A 12,560-nucleotide genomic window follows, 5' to 3' on the forward strand; every position below is an offset into this window, starting at 1 on the left:
TTATGTATAAATTGAGTGAATGATTAAATTTAAAACCACATCTGTGACCCTACCATCAATGCTGCAGTGCAAAAATAACCACAATGGCATCAAATTTACTAGTAATGTAAAAAATGGGTAGATATTAAAAAAAAATATATTATATTATAATGGTGATGTAAAGGGCAACACAACAATACCTTTTTGATTATTTACAGTTTCCATCATTGCAACCCTTTCCACTGTTGCTTAAACAATACCTATAAATAACCTAAATTTATGGTGCCGAGTGCAGAGAATACCAAAGTCATCTCCATCTGCGATACATGCTGTCAACAGCCAACTAGCTACACAAGCCGGATTTTTTAGTACATTATGCTAATAGACACATATTTATGGCATGTCATTATTAGAGATAACGGAAAATTGTTTACAAAACATAAACGCTATAAACACTTTTATTGGTGAAAAAAAGCTATGATATTACTATCTAGCAAATTTTCATGATGCAGTCATTTTTTCACGCTTATTTTCAGGATGGGCCAATGTTTCTTTATTTTAAATCATGGCCATACACAACAAAAACAAGTAAAAACTATAAAAAGATCTCTCTTCTGTGAGTGATATATTGATTGCTGTGAAAAGATGTTAAAAAATGGCGTCATAATTCATTGAAGCTGTACGTTTTGTGCAGTGTGTGGCATAGGCCTATCTTACAAGTTTAACATGCACATATCTATGAATGTGGTTTTGTTGCTTCTAAAAGCTTGCATGAATTCAGATTAGAGATAATTTATCTACAAGTTTAGAATCATAAAAGTTGAAAGTTTCGCACATTAAAAATTAAACAACTCATAGTCCGCTCACTTTTATTTTTACGTAACTGTGTAACTGTACGTGACATTTAAAGCCATGTTGGAAACACAACTAACTTAATGATTAAGTTTATTCTTAAACTGACAGGCGACCTTTCACGGCCCTTCGAAGAAAGTCAGTAAAAAACTAATGAAATTACTTGTGTGCGAACAAAGGGGAAAATTGTGTTTGTTTAAACCTCTAGGCCACACCCACAACATAAGCTATATGCCTACTCTTTCTTATATGAAAAAAAAAATTATAATGGTACATAAAATGTTTTGGCATAAAAAGTAAGAAACTTACAGTGGTAGAACCTTAAATAAAAAGTTATGTAAATGGATCCTCCTTAATAAAAAATATATTAAAATTTTGTTACGATTTATTAAAATGAAATAATAAATTGTCGTGGGAAAAATACTGGGTTCGCAAATGGATAGCCCAATTAAAGATTTTACTATACAGTTTTATTGATTGCTAATACAGTTAACCCTCGATTAGTCGGACCTCGATGTTCTGGCAGATAAGTCGGACAACCATTAAAAATAAATAAATAAATTTCAAAAATTTGCAACATACAATATTAATTTTTTAAACGTATAACACACCACAATAGCAATGGCGGTGTTCAATAATGTGCAAAAAAACAAAGTATGCACAGCGTGGTATGGGCCGATTCTTTGAAGGGGAAAAAAGTGGCAATTCGGATGTCAGAGACTTGACAACGCCGCCTTGCCGGCGGAGACGTGGCGTCATAGCCGGCCGGCCGGCCGCTAGCTAGAACACCTTCTCTTCCCCTCTTGGCGGCAGGTGCACGGACTTCTGTGCGTCACGTGCTGTTAAACAGCAGGTGTACATGTCAGTATGCCGCTAGCTTATTGATAACACTCCTTACACTTCCCCAGTTCCGCACACCGTGATTTTTTCGTGTTATGAACATTCACATTTCACAATGGGGCCTAAAAGAAAGTGCGTGACTTTGACTGTTGCTGAAAAATTAAAATTGATAAAAAAAACTTGAGTCTGGAGTTTCCATCATGTTCATACAGTAGGCCTAAGGTAAGTGTAGTGTTCCCGATCCCGAAAAGTGTTACTGATTCCGACAATGATTAAATTGCTACTCGTATTAAATGAAGGTCCGAAAGTTTGTGGTAGCCTAAAATTCTCAGTTTTTATACTGTATATTGGTATTATAAGCAGCGCCGATATTTTGAGCCTTCAAAATTGGAAAAACTTTAAATTTTTTATGCCCTGTGTTGTGTACGAGGTACGTGCGGCGGCAACGCAGCAACAGCTGAGTTGATAGATACGCACAGCGCGCCGGCAGACTATTGCGACCTTGCTGGCCGTCTCGTGCTCGCTGCCCACAGTTGACCTTGCTAGCAGCCATACGCAGCTACGGACTTGTGTTTCGCTGCAGAATGTTTGCCGTGCTTTACTTAAAAGAGCTGAATAATAAATTATGTATTACATTTCAACTGTCTTTCAACTGATACCACTTTGTATACTTTTATTTCGTAACACTGGTATGTAGTTATCTTTGGGTGTAACCTAAAATTATCCACTCAATAACTTGGACAAATCATAATTCGGACAACTTCTCCCCCCTTTTAGTCTGACTTATCGAGGGTTTACTGTATTTACATCACTAACAAATAATCTACAAAAATTCCTAATAATCAATTATACTTAAAAATATTTATTCCCCAGTCACTCGGTTTTAACACACCTCGCTGGGCCGCACCTCAGGCGCAACTCTCGCCGCAGCACCCCTCGTGGACTTCCGTCGCCAGATTCCGCCGTCGCACTTCCCTTCACCGACGCTTCGCTCAGAACTTCGCTCGGGACTCTCGCCGCACCCGCGGCACTCTCGCCACCCAACTATCGCCGAAAAAACTCACTCGCCGAGGAACTCCTCGCCCAGGAACTCCGCTGCACCCGTGGCACTATCGCCCAGACTATCGCCCCGGAACTGAACTCCACTGAACTCGCCGAGGAACTCCCGATGCACCCGCGACACTATCGCCCGGATCAACAGCTTCGGAGGCCGGCGTCCTGGGCTTATATAGGCCCAGGCGCCACTTCTAGAAGTTGCGATCGCGGCTGGGACCAGTCGCGTCATTCCGCGCCGACCCGACGCCAGAGAAATCTCGAGACACGCGTCGGCGACTCGCGTGGCGGCCCGCGGAACTCCCCAGCTGTCAGGTGTCAGATAACGGCACCGAGACAGAGCACCGCACTGTGAGTGGAGGGCAGGAGGGAGGGGAAGCGGCAACCCATGTAATCCACAAGGCACACGCGGCACGTCTCACGTTGCGGCGGCCCCGTGACGTCGGTGGCCGTGTGGGGCCGCCAGCCAGCTCCGAACCTGTGCGCGCCGCAGCCCTGCTCACATTCGTAACAATATTATTTAGATGTCTAAGAACTGTATTTTTTTATTTTTTATTTCCACAGGGATATTTTTGCTAACTTAAATATACTACTACCATTTACAGTTGACCTAAGGAGGGATATAAAATCGTATATAGGTAATAATATTAAAAACAAATATTTCTACAGCCTGAAAATACACAGCAGCACACAACACAGAACATGAAAAGAACATTGAAATAATCGCAAGGTGCTCGACCCAGGATGTGAACTCAGACACTTCTACTAAAATACTCTAAAACCACACTCAGATGACACCATATACAATTAAAAATGCTGTACTATGCCAATAAGAACAGCTACCTCAGACACTTTTTCCCTCTGTGTACTGGGCATATCTGGTGGGTTCGTCACATTCAATGTTCTCGAACAGTTAGTGAAAGCAAAAGTTCAATGTCTCCCCTGCTAACAACGAGCTAGGTTATTTAGAATCATAAAATAAAACAAAATTACAGTTTCTATGGCATAATCCCCAGAAAAAAACATCCCACACAATTACAAACACAGATAGGGAAAGACACAAGTAGATCAGTATAGAAAAAACTTTAACGTGACACAGTGGCGTAGCCAGGATTTGTGTATTGGGGGTGTTAAGCAGTGGCGAGGCGTGAGGTTTACATGAGGGGAAGCAATAACTCCGTTCACACCAAAACATGATGAGGTTGGGGGGGGGGGGGATCTGGGGGCCCTCCGCCGGGAAAATATGGATTTCAAGGTACAAAATGGTGCTATTTAAGTAGTTTTCTTAACTGAACATTGACTATTCCACAGGTAGAAAAATTGACATTTTTTTTAAATACATTATTTTTGAAAAATAATGATTGACTTACATTATTCTGATAGTAAAATACCTACTCTACATTACTTATATACTAAGTGGGAGTGTAGTATCATCGTACGCCCACAAATCCCCCATGCACTGCCAGCCAACAGCCCGCGGGAGAGATGCGCGCGCCCCGAGAGACGACCGCCGACTGAAACGCGACATCGCCACCTGCCGTGCCGAACTGTACCGGACATAGCCGAAGCAGTCGGCGGAAAAATTCCACCGTCTGCTTCGGCCATGTTCGCTCCAGTTCGGCAAGAAAGCGTTACCTTCGTAGCTTCTACCGCGTATTTTTCCAGCCAATCCCCTCCCTGAACCTTTGTACCATGCCACCCCCCTTCCGAAAGGAAACTACTGCGGCAGCCTTCCTGCTGAAAGCGATCCTACCAGCGCTTCTAAACCTAGCAACGCTTCTAAAACAGCATGTTTTTGTGTCAACGAGTTCTTTTTTTATAGCGCACAGCGCACAGTATTGGGTCCCAAGAAGATAGTGTAAAAAATACATACACCTAACTGCACGAGCCAAAGTAAAATACTATTCTGAATAAAATATTTATTTAAAAAATACAATGTCTGGAAACTGCCTGGGCAAGCACTGCTTGCCTTGCTTGCCCTGACGAGACGCCACTGGTGTTAAGAAGCATGGCCCCTCCTCGTATTAAAGCGGGGGGTCCGGGAGTCCTCCCCCGGGAAAATTTAGATTTTAAGGTGTAAAATAGTGCTATTTTAGCAGTTATCTGTACTTAAATTTAAATATTGTAATGGTAAAAATTTTATTAATTTTAATATGAAATTTGTTTGAGTGATGAATAAGAAATTAATTAAAGATTTGGGGCTAAGGGAGGGGGGGGGGGTGTTTGAACCCCTAAACCCCCCCCACCTGGCTACGCTCCTGACGTGACACATAATAAAGCTCATTCCCTTGTAGTTACAAGATAAAATGTTTTGTAAATAACCCACATATAACACTGTGTGCTTCAGGATACAAACCCCGGCTTTTCCAGAACATAAAGATACTCTAGAAAACACCATTAAAATTCTGAAAAGTTTAAAGACAAACCCTTAATATGAGAAAAATTATTGCAGGCTATCCTGTGCTAAACATTTATACTTTGACTGTCCAGAGACTTGCTTACAGAATCTGCGTGAAAAATTAACCAGTTCCAATATGAGGAGGTTAATTCAATCGAAGCAGTGTATCGTAAAGGTATCACTGATCATTAAAAAAAAATAAGAAGCTACATGAATCTGTGAACAACAAATATCTGTTTAGAACTAAATTGGAACGGAAACAGCAGTACACAACACAAACCAAGGTTACATTTTCGACAAAGTGCAATTTAGACAAGTATGCACAATAGAAACATAAAATAAAACTGAAATAGCATGACAAGAGGTGCAATACTGGAGAATAAGAAAAAAACCCACACTAAGTCGCTGTCTACACTCCCAAAACTCTGTACTGTTGTCACTAGATGAAAGTGAAACCTAAATAATGTCACTACTGGGACACCTATGAAACAAGCCAGCGAGAGCAATTTTATAACAAACAACTACTGAAAGTGATACTATTCTTCAGTAATTTATTTTAAGTTTCACAACAAACCTAAAAGACATAGAAATATTTCCAAGCTGAACTATAAACTAGGGATGGCCACTACTTTTCTTAGATAGTGTTGTGGGTCATACTATTACAAACACATAATATAAATATTAAACATTATAATGATAATGATTTTTCGCTATCTTGCAACACAACAAAAGTAATATTATTACTACAGTAGAACCTCGTTAATCCGTGACGCACTAATTCGGGAATTGGATAATCCGGGACGATTTAAAAGTGCAGAAAAAAAGTATAGAGAAATATAAATTGTCAGCACTTGAAATTAATGTCATGCGGGCCGGCACCCTGCAAGCCATCCCGTGGGCCGCCTAACTCTGCAGGACGGCACTTGTACCGGTAGTTGGAAGTATGGAACAAAGAATAATGGACAGTGCGTCGAAGTAATGGCATGAGAGATTAAGGGGCCCGCCTACCTGGGCACACATACGGTGTGCAGTGCTTCAGGAAAAACAACGCGATTTCAAAACTACTCAAGATATCCGCGTGGTGCCTATTTACGAATAGCATTTAAGAGTTCGCTGAGGACCGAAAAGTACTTTTAATTTCGGATTAAGTTTATAAACTGTATTTTTAGAAGCGTTAAAATGCCTAAAACGCGCGTTTTCAGAGTAATTTTTAGGCATAAAACAATCAGTACAGATTCTTGAAAGCACTTAAGGGGCTTGCATAACACCTTTATCTTCATTTCTCCACCATATAATGTTACGGTCACCGCTCAAATTTCACAGTTATCCTGTGACGACGAGACGAATGCGCGCCAGTTCAGAGACTTGCGCTTAGAGGCTATACCGTGCTGGAAGCACCAGCGAGCGTCGCGCTTATCATCCCGCCTAACACACATACACCCCTGACGAGGCGGGCCCCTTAAGGAAAAATCAAGGGCGGCCGAGGTGGGAGGAGATGGAAGAAGAGCGTCCGGGGAGGTGGAGACGGTAGAAGTGCGGCCGGGATGGGTGGGGAAGGTAGTGGATGTGTGAAGGACAGGTAGGGCCGCAGCCAATCAGACTTTGTGGGAGAAGGGATTTTTCCTCGGAAGGTCGCCCACCACCCGGGCAGAATGATAATAAGAAGGGGAGAGGGATCAGTTTGCTGAGCCGATTGTGTGCATAGTCGGCTAATTTGTGTTTTGTCTATAGCCGGATATGTTTTCGCAGTTGTTCACCGTGTTCAAAAAGAAATAGTGTTCAGTAGTAAAGTGTATTTTTTTCAACAATGAGCGGTAGAAAAGTCTTGTTAATGATAGTGCAGGCCCTAGCACAAAACGGCGGCATAAAACTTTATCTATCCAAGAAAATATTGAGATGCTAAAAAAAACTAGATGCAGGATCAACTGCCAAACAGTTGAGTGAAATGTACGATGTTGGTACACAGACGATTTATAACATCCATAAAAACAAACAAAGCCTTTGTAAATTTTTTTCGGAAGTCGATTTAAAGGACAGCATGAATGTTCGAAAAACAATGAAAACAGGCAAAGTGACAGATTTAGAAACAGCTCTTATGCAGTGGTTTCGGCTACAGAGGAGTGAGGGCGTCAGAATTACAGGTCAAATGCTTATTGAACAAGCCAAAAATTTTAATAGTGAACTTGATACGCCTACTGACTGTGACTTTTCCCAAGGCTGGCTTCAAAGATTTAACCAGGCATGGCATTTCACAATTCAGTGTATGCGGGGAAAAACTTTGGGCTGACCAGGAAGCAGCTGATAAGTTTGTAATAGACTTCAATAAATTAATTACAGAATCAAAACTGACACCTGAACAGGTGTACAACGCTGATGAACAGCATTGTACTGGAGGTGTATGCCTAAGAATACACTGGCTACTGCTGAAGACGCCTGTTCAGGAATTAAAGAATCTAAAGATGGTGTTACTGTACTCGCATGTTCAAACGCTGCAGGAACACACAAACTGAAGTTGTTTGTTGTTGGCAAAAGTAATAAGCCGAGAGCATTTAAAGGAATGAAGGTGTTTCCAGTTGATTACAGAGCAAGTAATAAAGCTTGGGTTACAACAACTTTAACCACAGAATGTTTTGACAGCTTTGTAAGGCAGGCATAGGGCTGGAAAAAAACTGTACAATTCTTCTCCTCTTGGACAACTGCTCTGCCCATTCGTGTGCTCAGACCTTAGAGAAAGATAATGTGTCAGTGTTGTACCTTCCGCCGAACTGCACGTCTCTTATCCAACCTCAAGATCAGGGCATTCTGAGATCACTGAAATGCAAATATCGTACAGAGTTTCTGCGAAATTTCTTAAACAGTGTAAATTCTGGGAAATCTGTTCTTGAAATCATGAAGTCATACAACCTGAAACATGTTATTTGGGCATTGGCACGAGCATGGAACAGCATACCACTCTCAACTTTAAACAATGCTTGGCACAAAATTTGGCCATCCATTGTATTTCATGAGAATGACTGTAGTGAACAGACAGAATTTAAACGATTTAAAATCTCGCAAGAAAAAAAATGGTTATGCCAAAAGTGTTGTAAACCCAGCAGTTTACGAATTTACGGAAGAAGATATTGAAGAATGGCTTGAGGTTGATAAGGATGCACCTGTCGTTAACCATCTAACTGATTGAGAAATCTTTGACATGGTGATGAACAAAGACGTTCCCTGTGAAAGTGATGAAAATGAAGAAGCAGTTGATGATCCGGCAGATGAAATTCTTTCCATCGACGACTGTATCACACTCACAGGACTTCTTATTTCCAGCCTTGAAAGACAAAGCTTTATCATGCCACAACAAATAATGAATTTGTATGTGTTGCAAAGCCATCTTATTCAAGAGAAACCAAAACACTTGAAGCAGAGGTGTATCACAGACATGTTTGCAGCGATGAATGTGCCGTCATGTTCTGGAAAGCTGACAGTGTGTGAACCTGCTCGCAGTGAAAATTCAACAGTGAAACCTGGTGAAAGCACAAGTAACATTTAATAACATTTTATTGCATTTAATGTCAGTACATATACTTTGCGCAATGACTTGTAAATATGTAACATCCAACCTTGTTTTTCAAGATGCCATGCTTTTGCGTTTAGTGCAAGACAACAAGCCAAGCGAAACGAGCTGCGGACTGAAACAGAAACGTCTGTGTGCGAGTGCGTTTACCTACTATGTATTGGAGAGAGATCGTGCACGAGGATAGATGTGACGCAGAGATAAGGAACCACAAGACAGCTGTGGGTGGCCGTGGATGCTTGCTGATGAGTCATGTAGATAAGAATGTCGCCAGGTTGTGGCGTACAGCTGTGGCGTACATCATTGCCACACATCAGCAAGCGCGACAGCAGTGCAAGAACAAAGTTGTATGTACATACAAATATAGAGCATGCGCCTGTTTTCTAGGGACAATTGCATATGAATGCAATAACGTTAATAATGCGTTAAGTTTGGCTAATGTTATAATCACAAACATTTGTAAATACATATTTTTTATCCATCTGCTGCATTTGTTTTATAACTGCGCCAAGGCGCAGTAAGCCTAGGGAGATGTTACGTCACACGACCTTGGCCTTCAACCCAGCTGCACGCCGGTGTGTGAGAAGCTTGACAAGACCTTCCGGGCTTATAATCGCTAGTCCGTGAAATTCTGTAATCCGTGATTATCTAGGACCCGACCATCACGAATTAACGAGGTTCTACTGTATCTTGTAAATAAAACATATTTTACATTTTTCTTTAGATCAGTTTACAATTTTTTTTTTAATTATAAAAGTTCATGTTAATAAAACTAAAGAACTGAAAATACAAAAAAATTTTTAAAAAATGTTTATGTTTACATTGATATTGCAATATTTTTTTTAGAATATTAATGTAATGTGGAAAGAAAAGATTGATTAATTATTTATTCAATTTTATTATTTTGAAAAGAAAATTTAAATAGGAGATTTCAACATGCATCAGTTGCCCTTTTGAGAAATAAAACTAAACTTGAGGAGTTTTCTTGCATCAGTTATAAAGCACATCTAAAAGATAGTGTGATTCTGAGTGTGAATGATGTAAGGAAAATAATATTAAATGAAAAAAAAAGTAAACAATCCGAGAGAAAAAACAAAAATAAAAATAATTCCCACAGAGACACAATGGCCTGCAGACAGCAGGCTGAATACCTCTTATCTAGACCATATTCACAAAGAGTTGGCTTAGAAACTCACACAGACTACTAAAAATGTGCCACACCAACCATTAAATTACAGAGGAAAGTAAACGCTAATAGATAATATTATTTTTGATTAGTAATTTCCATCCTGTGGTGTAGAGATCACCCATCTTTAATAACTTTCCAATCTACTAGAAATAAAAAAATAGCCGCAAAACAAGAGCCTGCACATTAGAGCTACTGAGCAAGCAATGTGTTTAAAAAAAATACTAAAAAGTCATGAAAAAATGTAAGTTAAAGAAAATCATGTAAAAAAAAAAAGAGGTCCCAATGTGCATTCAATGCACCGAACACATATTGATCCTGTAAATTATTTAGATTGAAAATAGCAAAAATGACTGTATTCAGGCAGGAGTGGTGGGAGGCGAGTGGTGTTCCGCAGGGAATCGTCTCTCTCTCTTCATCACGACGACACAGCTGGCTATCTCGGGCTCTGGAGGCGGTGTGTTGGAAGAGCCATTACGGTCTTTAAGTGAATAAAGTATTTTTGTGTCCACTCTCCCGCCCTGTCCCTACTCTCCCTCGCTCTCGAAAAAAAAAAAAAAGTGTGTATATATTGTAAACGTGTGTAATTGCAAAATAAAGTGTTTTATCGCATAATCGTCGGACATTTTATACTAAAATAAAATTTTGAAAAGTAGGTGTGCATCGTTTATGTGAAAAAAGCAATTTTTGTTAGGTAAAGTTATTTATAAAAAAAACCTATTCTTGGAAAGTACATTCATTTAAAAAGTAGAGTATACAAAAGCACACAAGACAATTTAAATTAATAAGTCATGCAACAGAAACATTTTGTTTAAATTTAAATAGAAAAACCAAAACTGTGACGCGAATGAAACTCGGAACGCATTGTCAAAGTACACACCACCAGAAAGTGCAGGCTATCAAATGTAGTTAACCTGGCACTAGACAGAGCGTGCGCGTTGCATGCAATCGGTGAGCTATCTGTATCAATATTTGACTACGTGCGCACGCTCTGTACGGGAATCTACATTAACAAACATAAATGATGCCAACTAGAGCTGGCTACATTTTTATAAGCATACACAGCAACGACGAAGATGAAAAGATAAAGCTTATAACGTTTGAAAACGTCTTTAAAAGAAAATTTACACATTAGACAACTGGGTCATTCCATATCAAATCAACACAGGATATAAACCTGACCATCTCAGAAATTGATGAAATTTGGTATGGGAAAAAAAGCCAATTTTTTTTTTCCAAAATCTCAAAACGGTTTCAAAATTACTGCTATGTAAAGTTTCCCCAAATCCACCAAAAAAAAGTAACCGACATATTTTGAGATCATCATAGCTTTTCTCCCAATTGAGCTAGAGAGTTGGAGTGGTGTCATTTTACTCAGTTTTAAATGCTCTTTCTTTTGATATACAACAAAACATACTTCGTTATAAAAAGTGTTTTTGAGATGAATAATTATCATTTTACAAACAATAATAATTTCTATAATAACAGGAATATTACATAAATCATTCTGAGTTTCATATATTCTATTTTTAATATTCTGTACCGATACACGGCCCACATATATATATATATATATATATATGGTCAGTAGGGCGTATTTAAGGATATATAAACAGTGTTTAAGGGGGCCTAGTCAACAATGGTCCGCAGTGTTGGTAAATATTCGACTTTTGAAGTGATAGTGTGACAGCGCATGCGCGCCAGCGCCAGGAGAATTAGCAGGAATCGGCAATCGCCTGAACTTAAAAACGGGCCAATAGGAGATGCCGCTGGTGACGCTCGGCGGAGGTATAAAAGAGCCGCCCGGCGTTTTCTCGGGGAGTCGGTCCGCTGCACTGAGTCGGAGCTCGTGTCGCTTCGCGTGAGAAGTTTTCGCTACCCGCGATTCCGGGCTGCGGAATCGCGACCTGAAGTTGAACTTTCGGTATTATCAATATTTGAGACTGTGTTTATCGATTTCATCAACGCGTCCGCGGTCCGGGAAACAACTACGCGCGCGCCGGAACTTCGCCTTGTGTGAGTGCTCTGGTGACCTAAAGTGTGTGGCGCCTACTGGTGCACCTCAACGCACTCCCTGGGACAGCCGTCACGCGGACTGGAGACTGCGGAGCCAGCGCAGCATTCGCAAGGTAAGGCGCGGTCGCCTTGAGTCGGCGCCAGCGCATTGTTGGACTACAAACTCCCCTCATCTTACACAGTGATTCCAGCTACGAGACGTTATCGCAGAGACTGTGCCATCTAATAGTAACTGTTCGCGGTCCCCCCAGAGGTCCTGGGGGTATAAATAGCCTACCGACAGAGTTTTAGCCCGGAGCAACCCCCACCCTTATTTAATGTGTAGACGGCATCTACGTGTTGTGTTGGATACCAACAATAGAGACTGAACTTGAATTGGACTGTTGTCGAGCCGGGTGTCCTTCGTAACGTCCTGCAGTTTCAGTAACATTTTTTTTCTTTTGCTAGTCACATTGTGCCTCAGAGAACTTTAGCCATTATCAAGTATAAATATAATTCTAATGTTATGTTATTGTTTTGCCTCCATTTCCTTAATATTATTAAAATTTCTTGGAAAATCTCATATTGTTTATTTGTACTACAGGTTAGTCTCCTTAATTATATTTTAAAGGTATGGCAAATAGAGCTAAATAATGTTAGGAACCAAAGGATTTCCTTTTGCACTCATGTATTGA

At 40.3% G+C, this 12,560-nt stretch overlaps 1 protein-coding gene across 7 annotated transcripts in view; it reads right to left on the reverse strand.

Annotated features, from left to right (window-relative positions):
* Nucleotides 1-12,560, reverse strand: part of LOC134527305 (coiled-coil domain-containing protein 28A) — a 127,842-nt gene that overhangs the window by 92,414 nt on the left and 22,868 nt on the right. The window lies entirely within an intron of this gene.

Source organism: Bacillus rossius, chromosome 1 (assembly GCF_032445375.1).
Source record: "Bacillus rossius redtenbacheri isolate Brsri chromosome 1, Brsri_v3, whole genome shotgun sequence".
Classification (NCBI taxonomy): Eukaryota; Metazoa; Arthropoda; class Insecta; order Phasmatodea; family Bacillidae; genus Bacillus; species Bacillus rossius.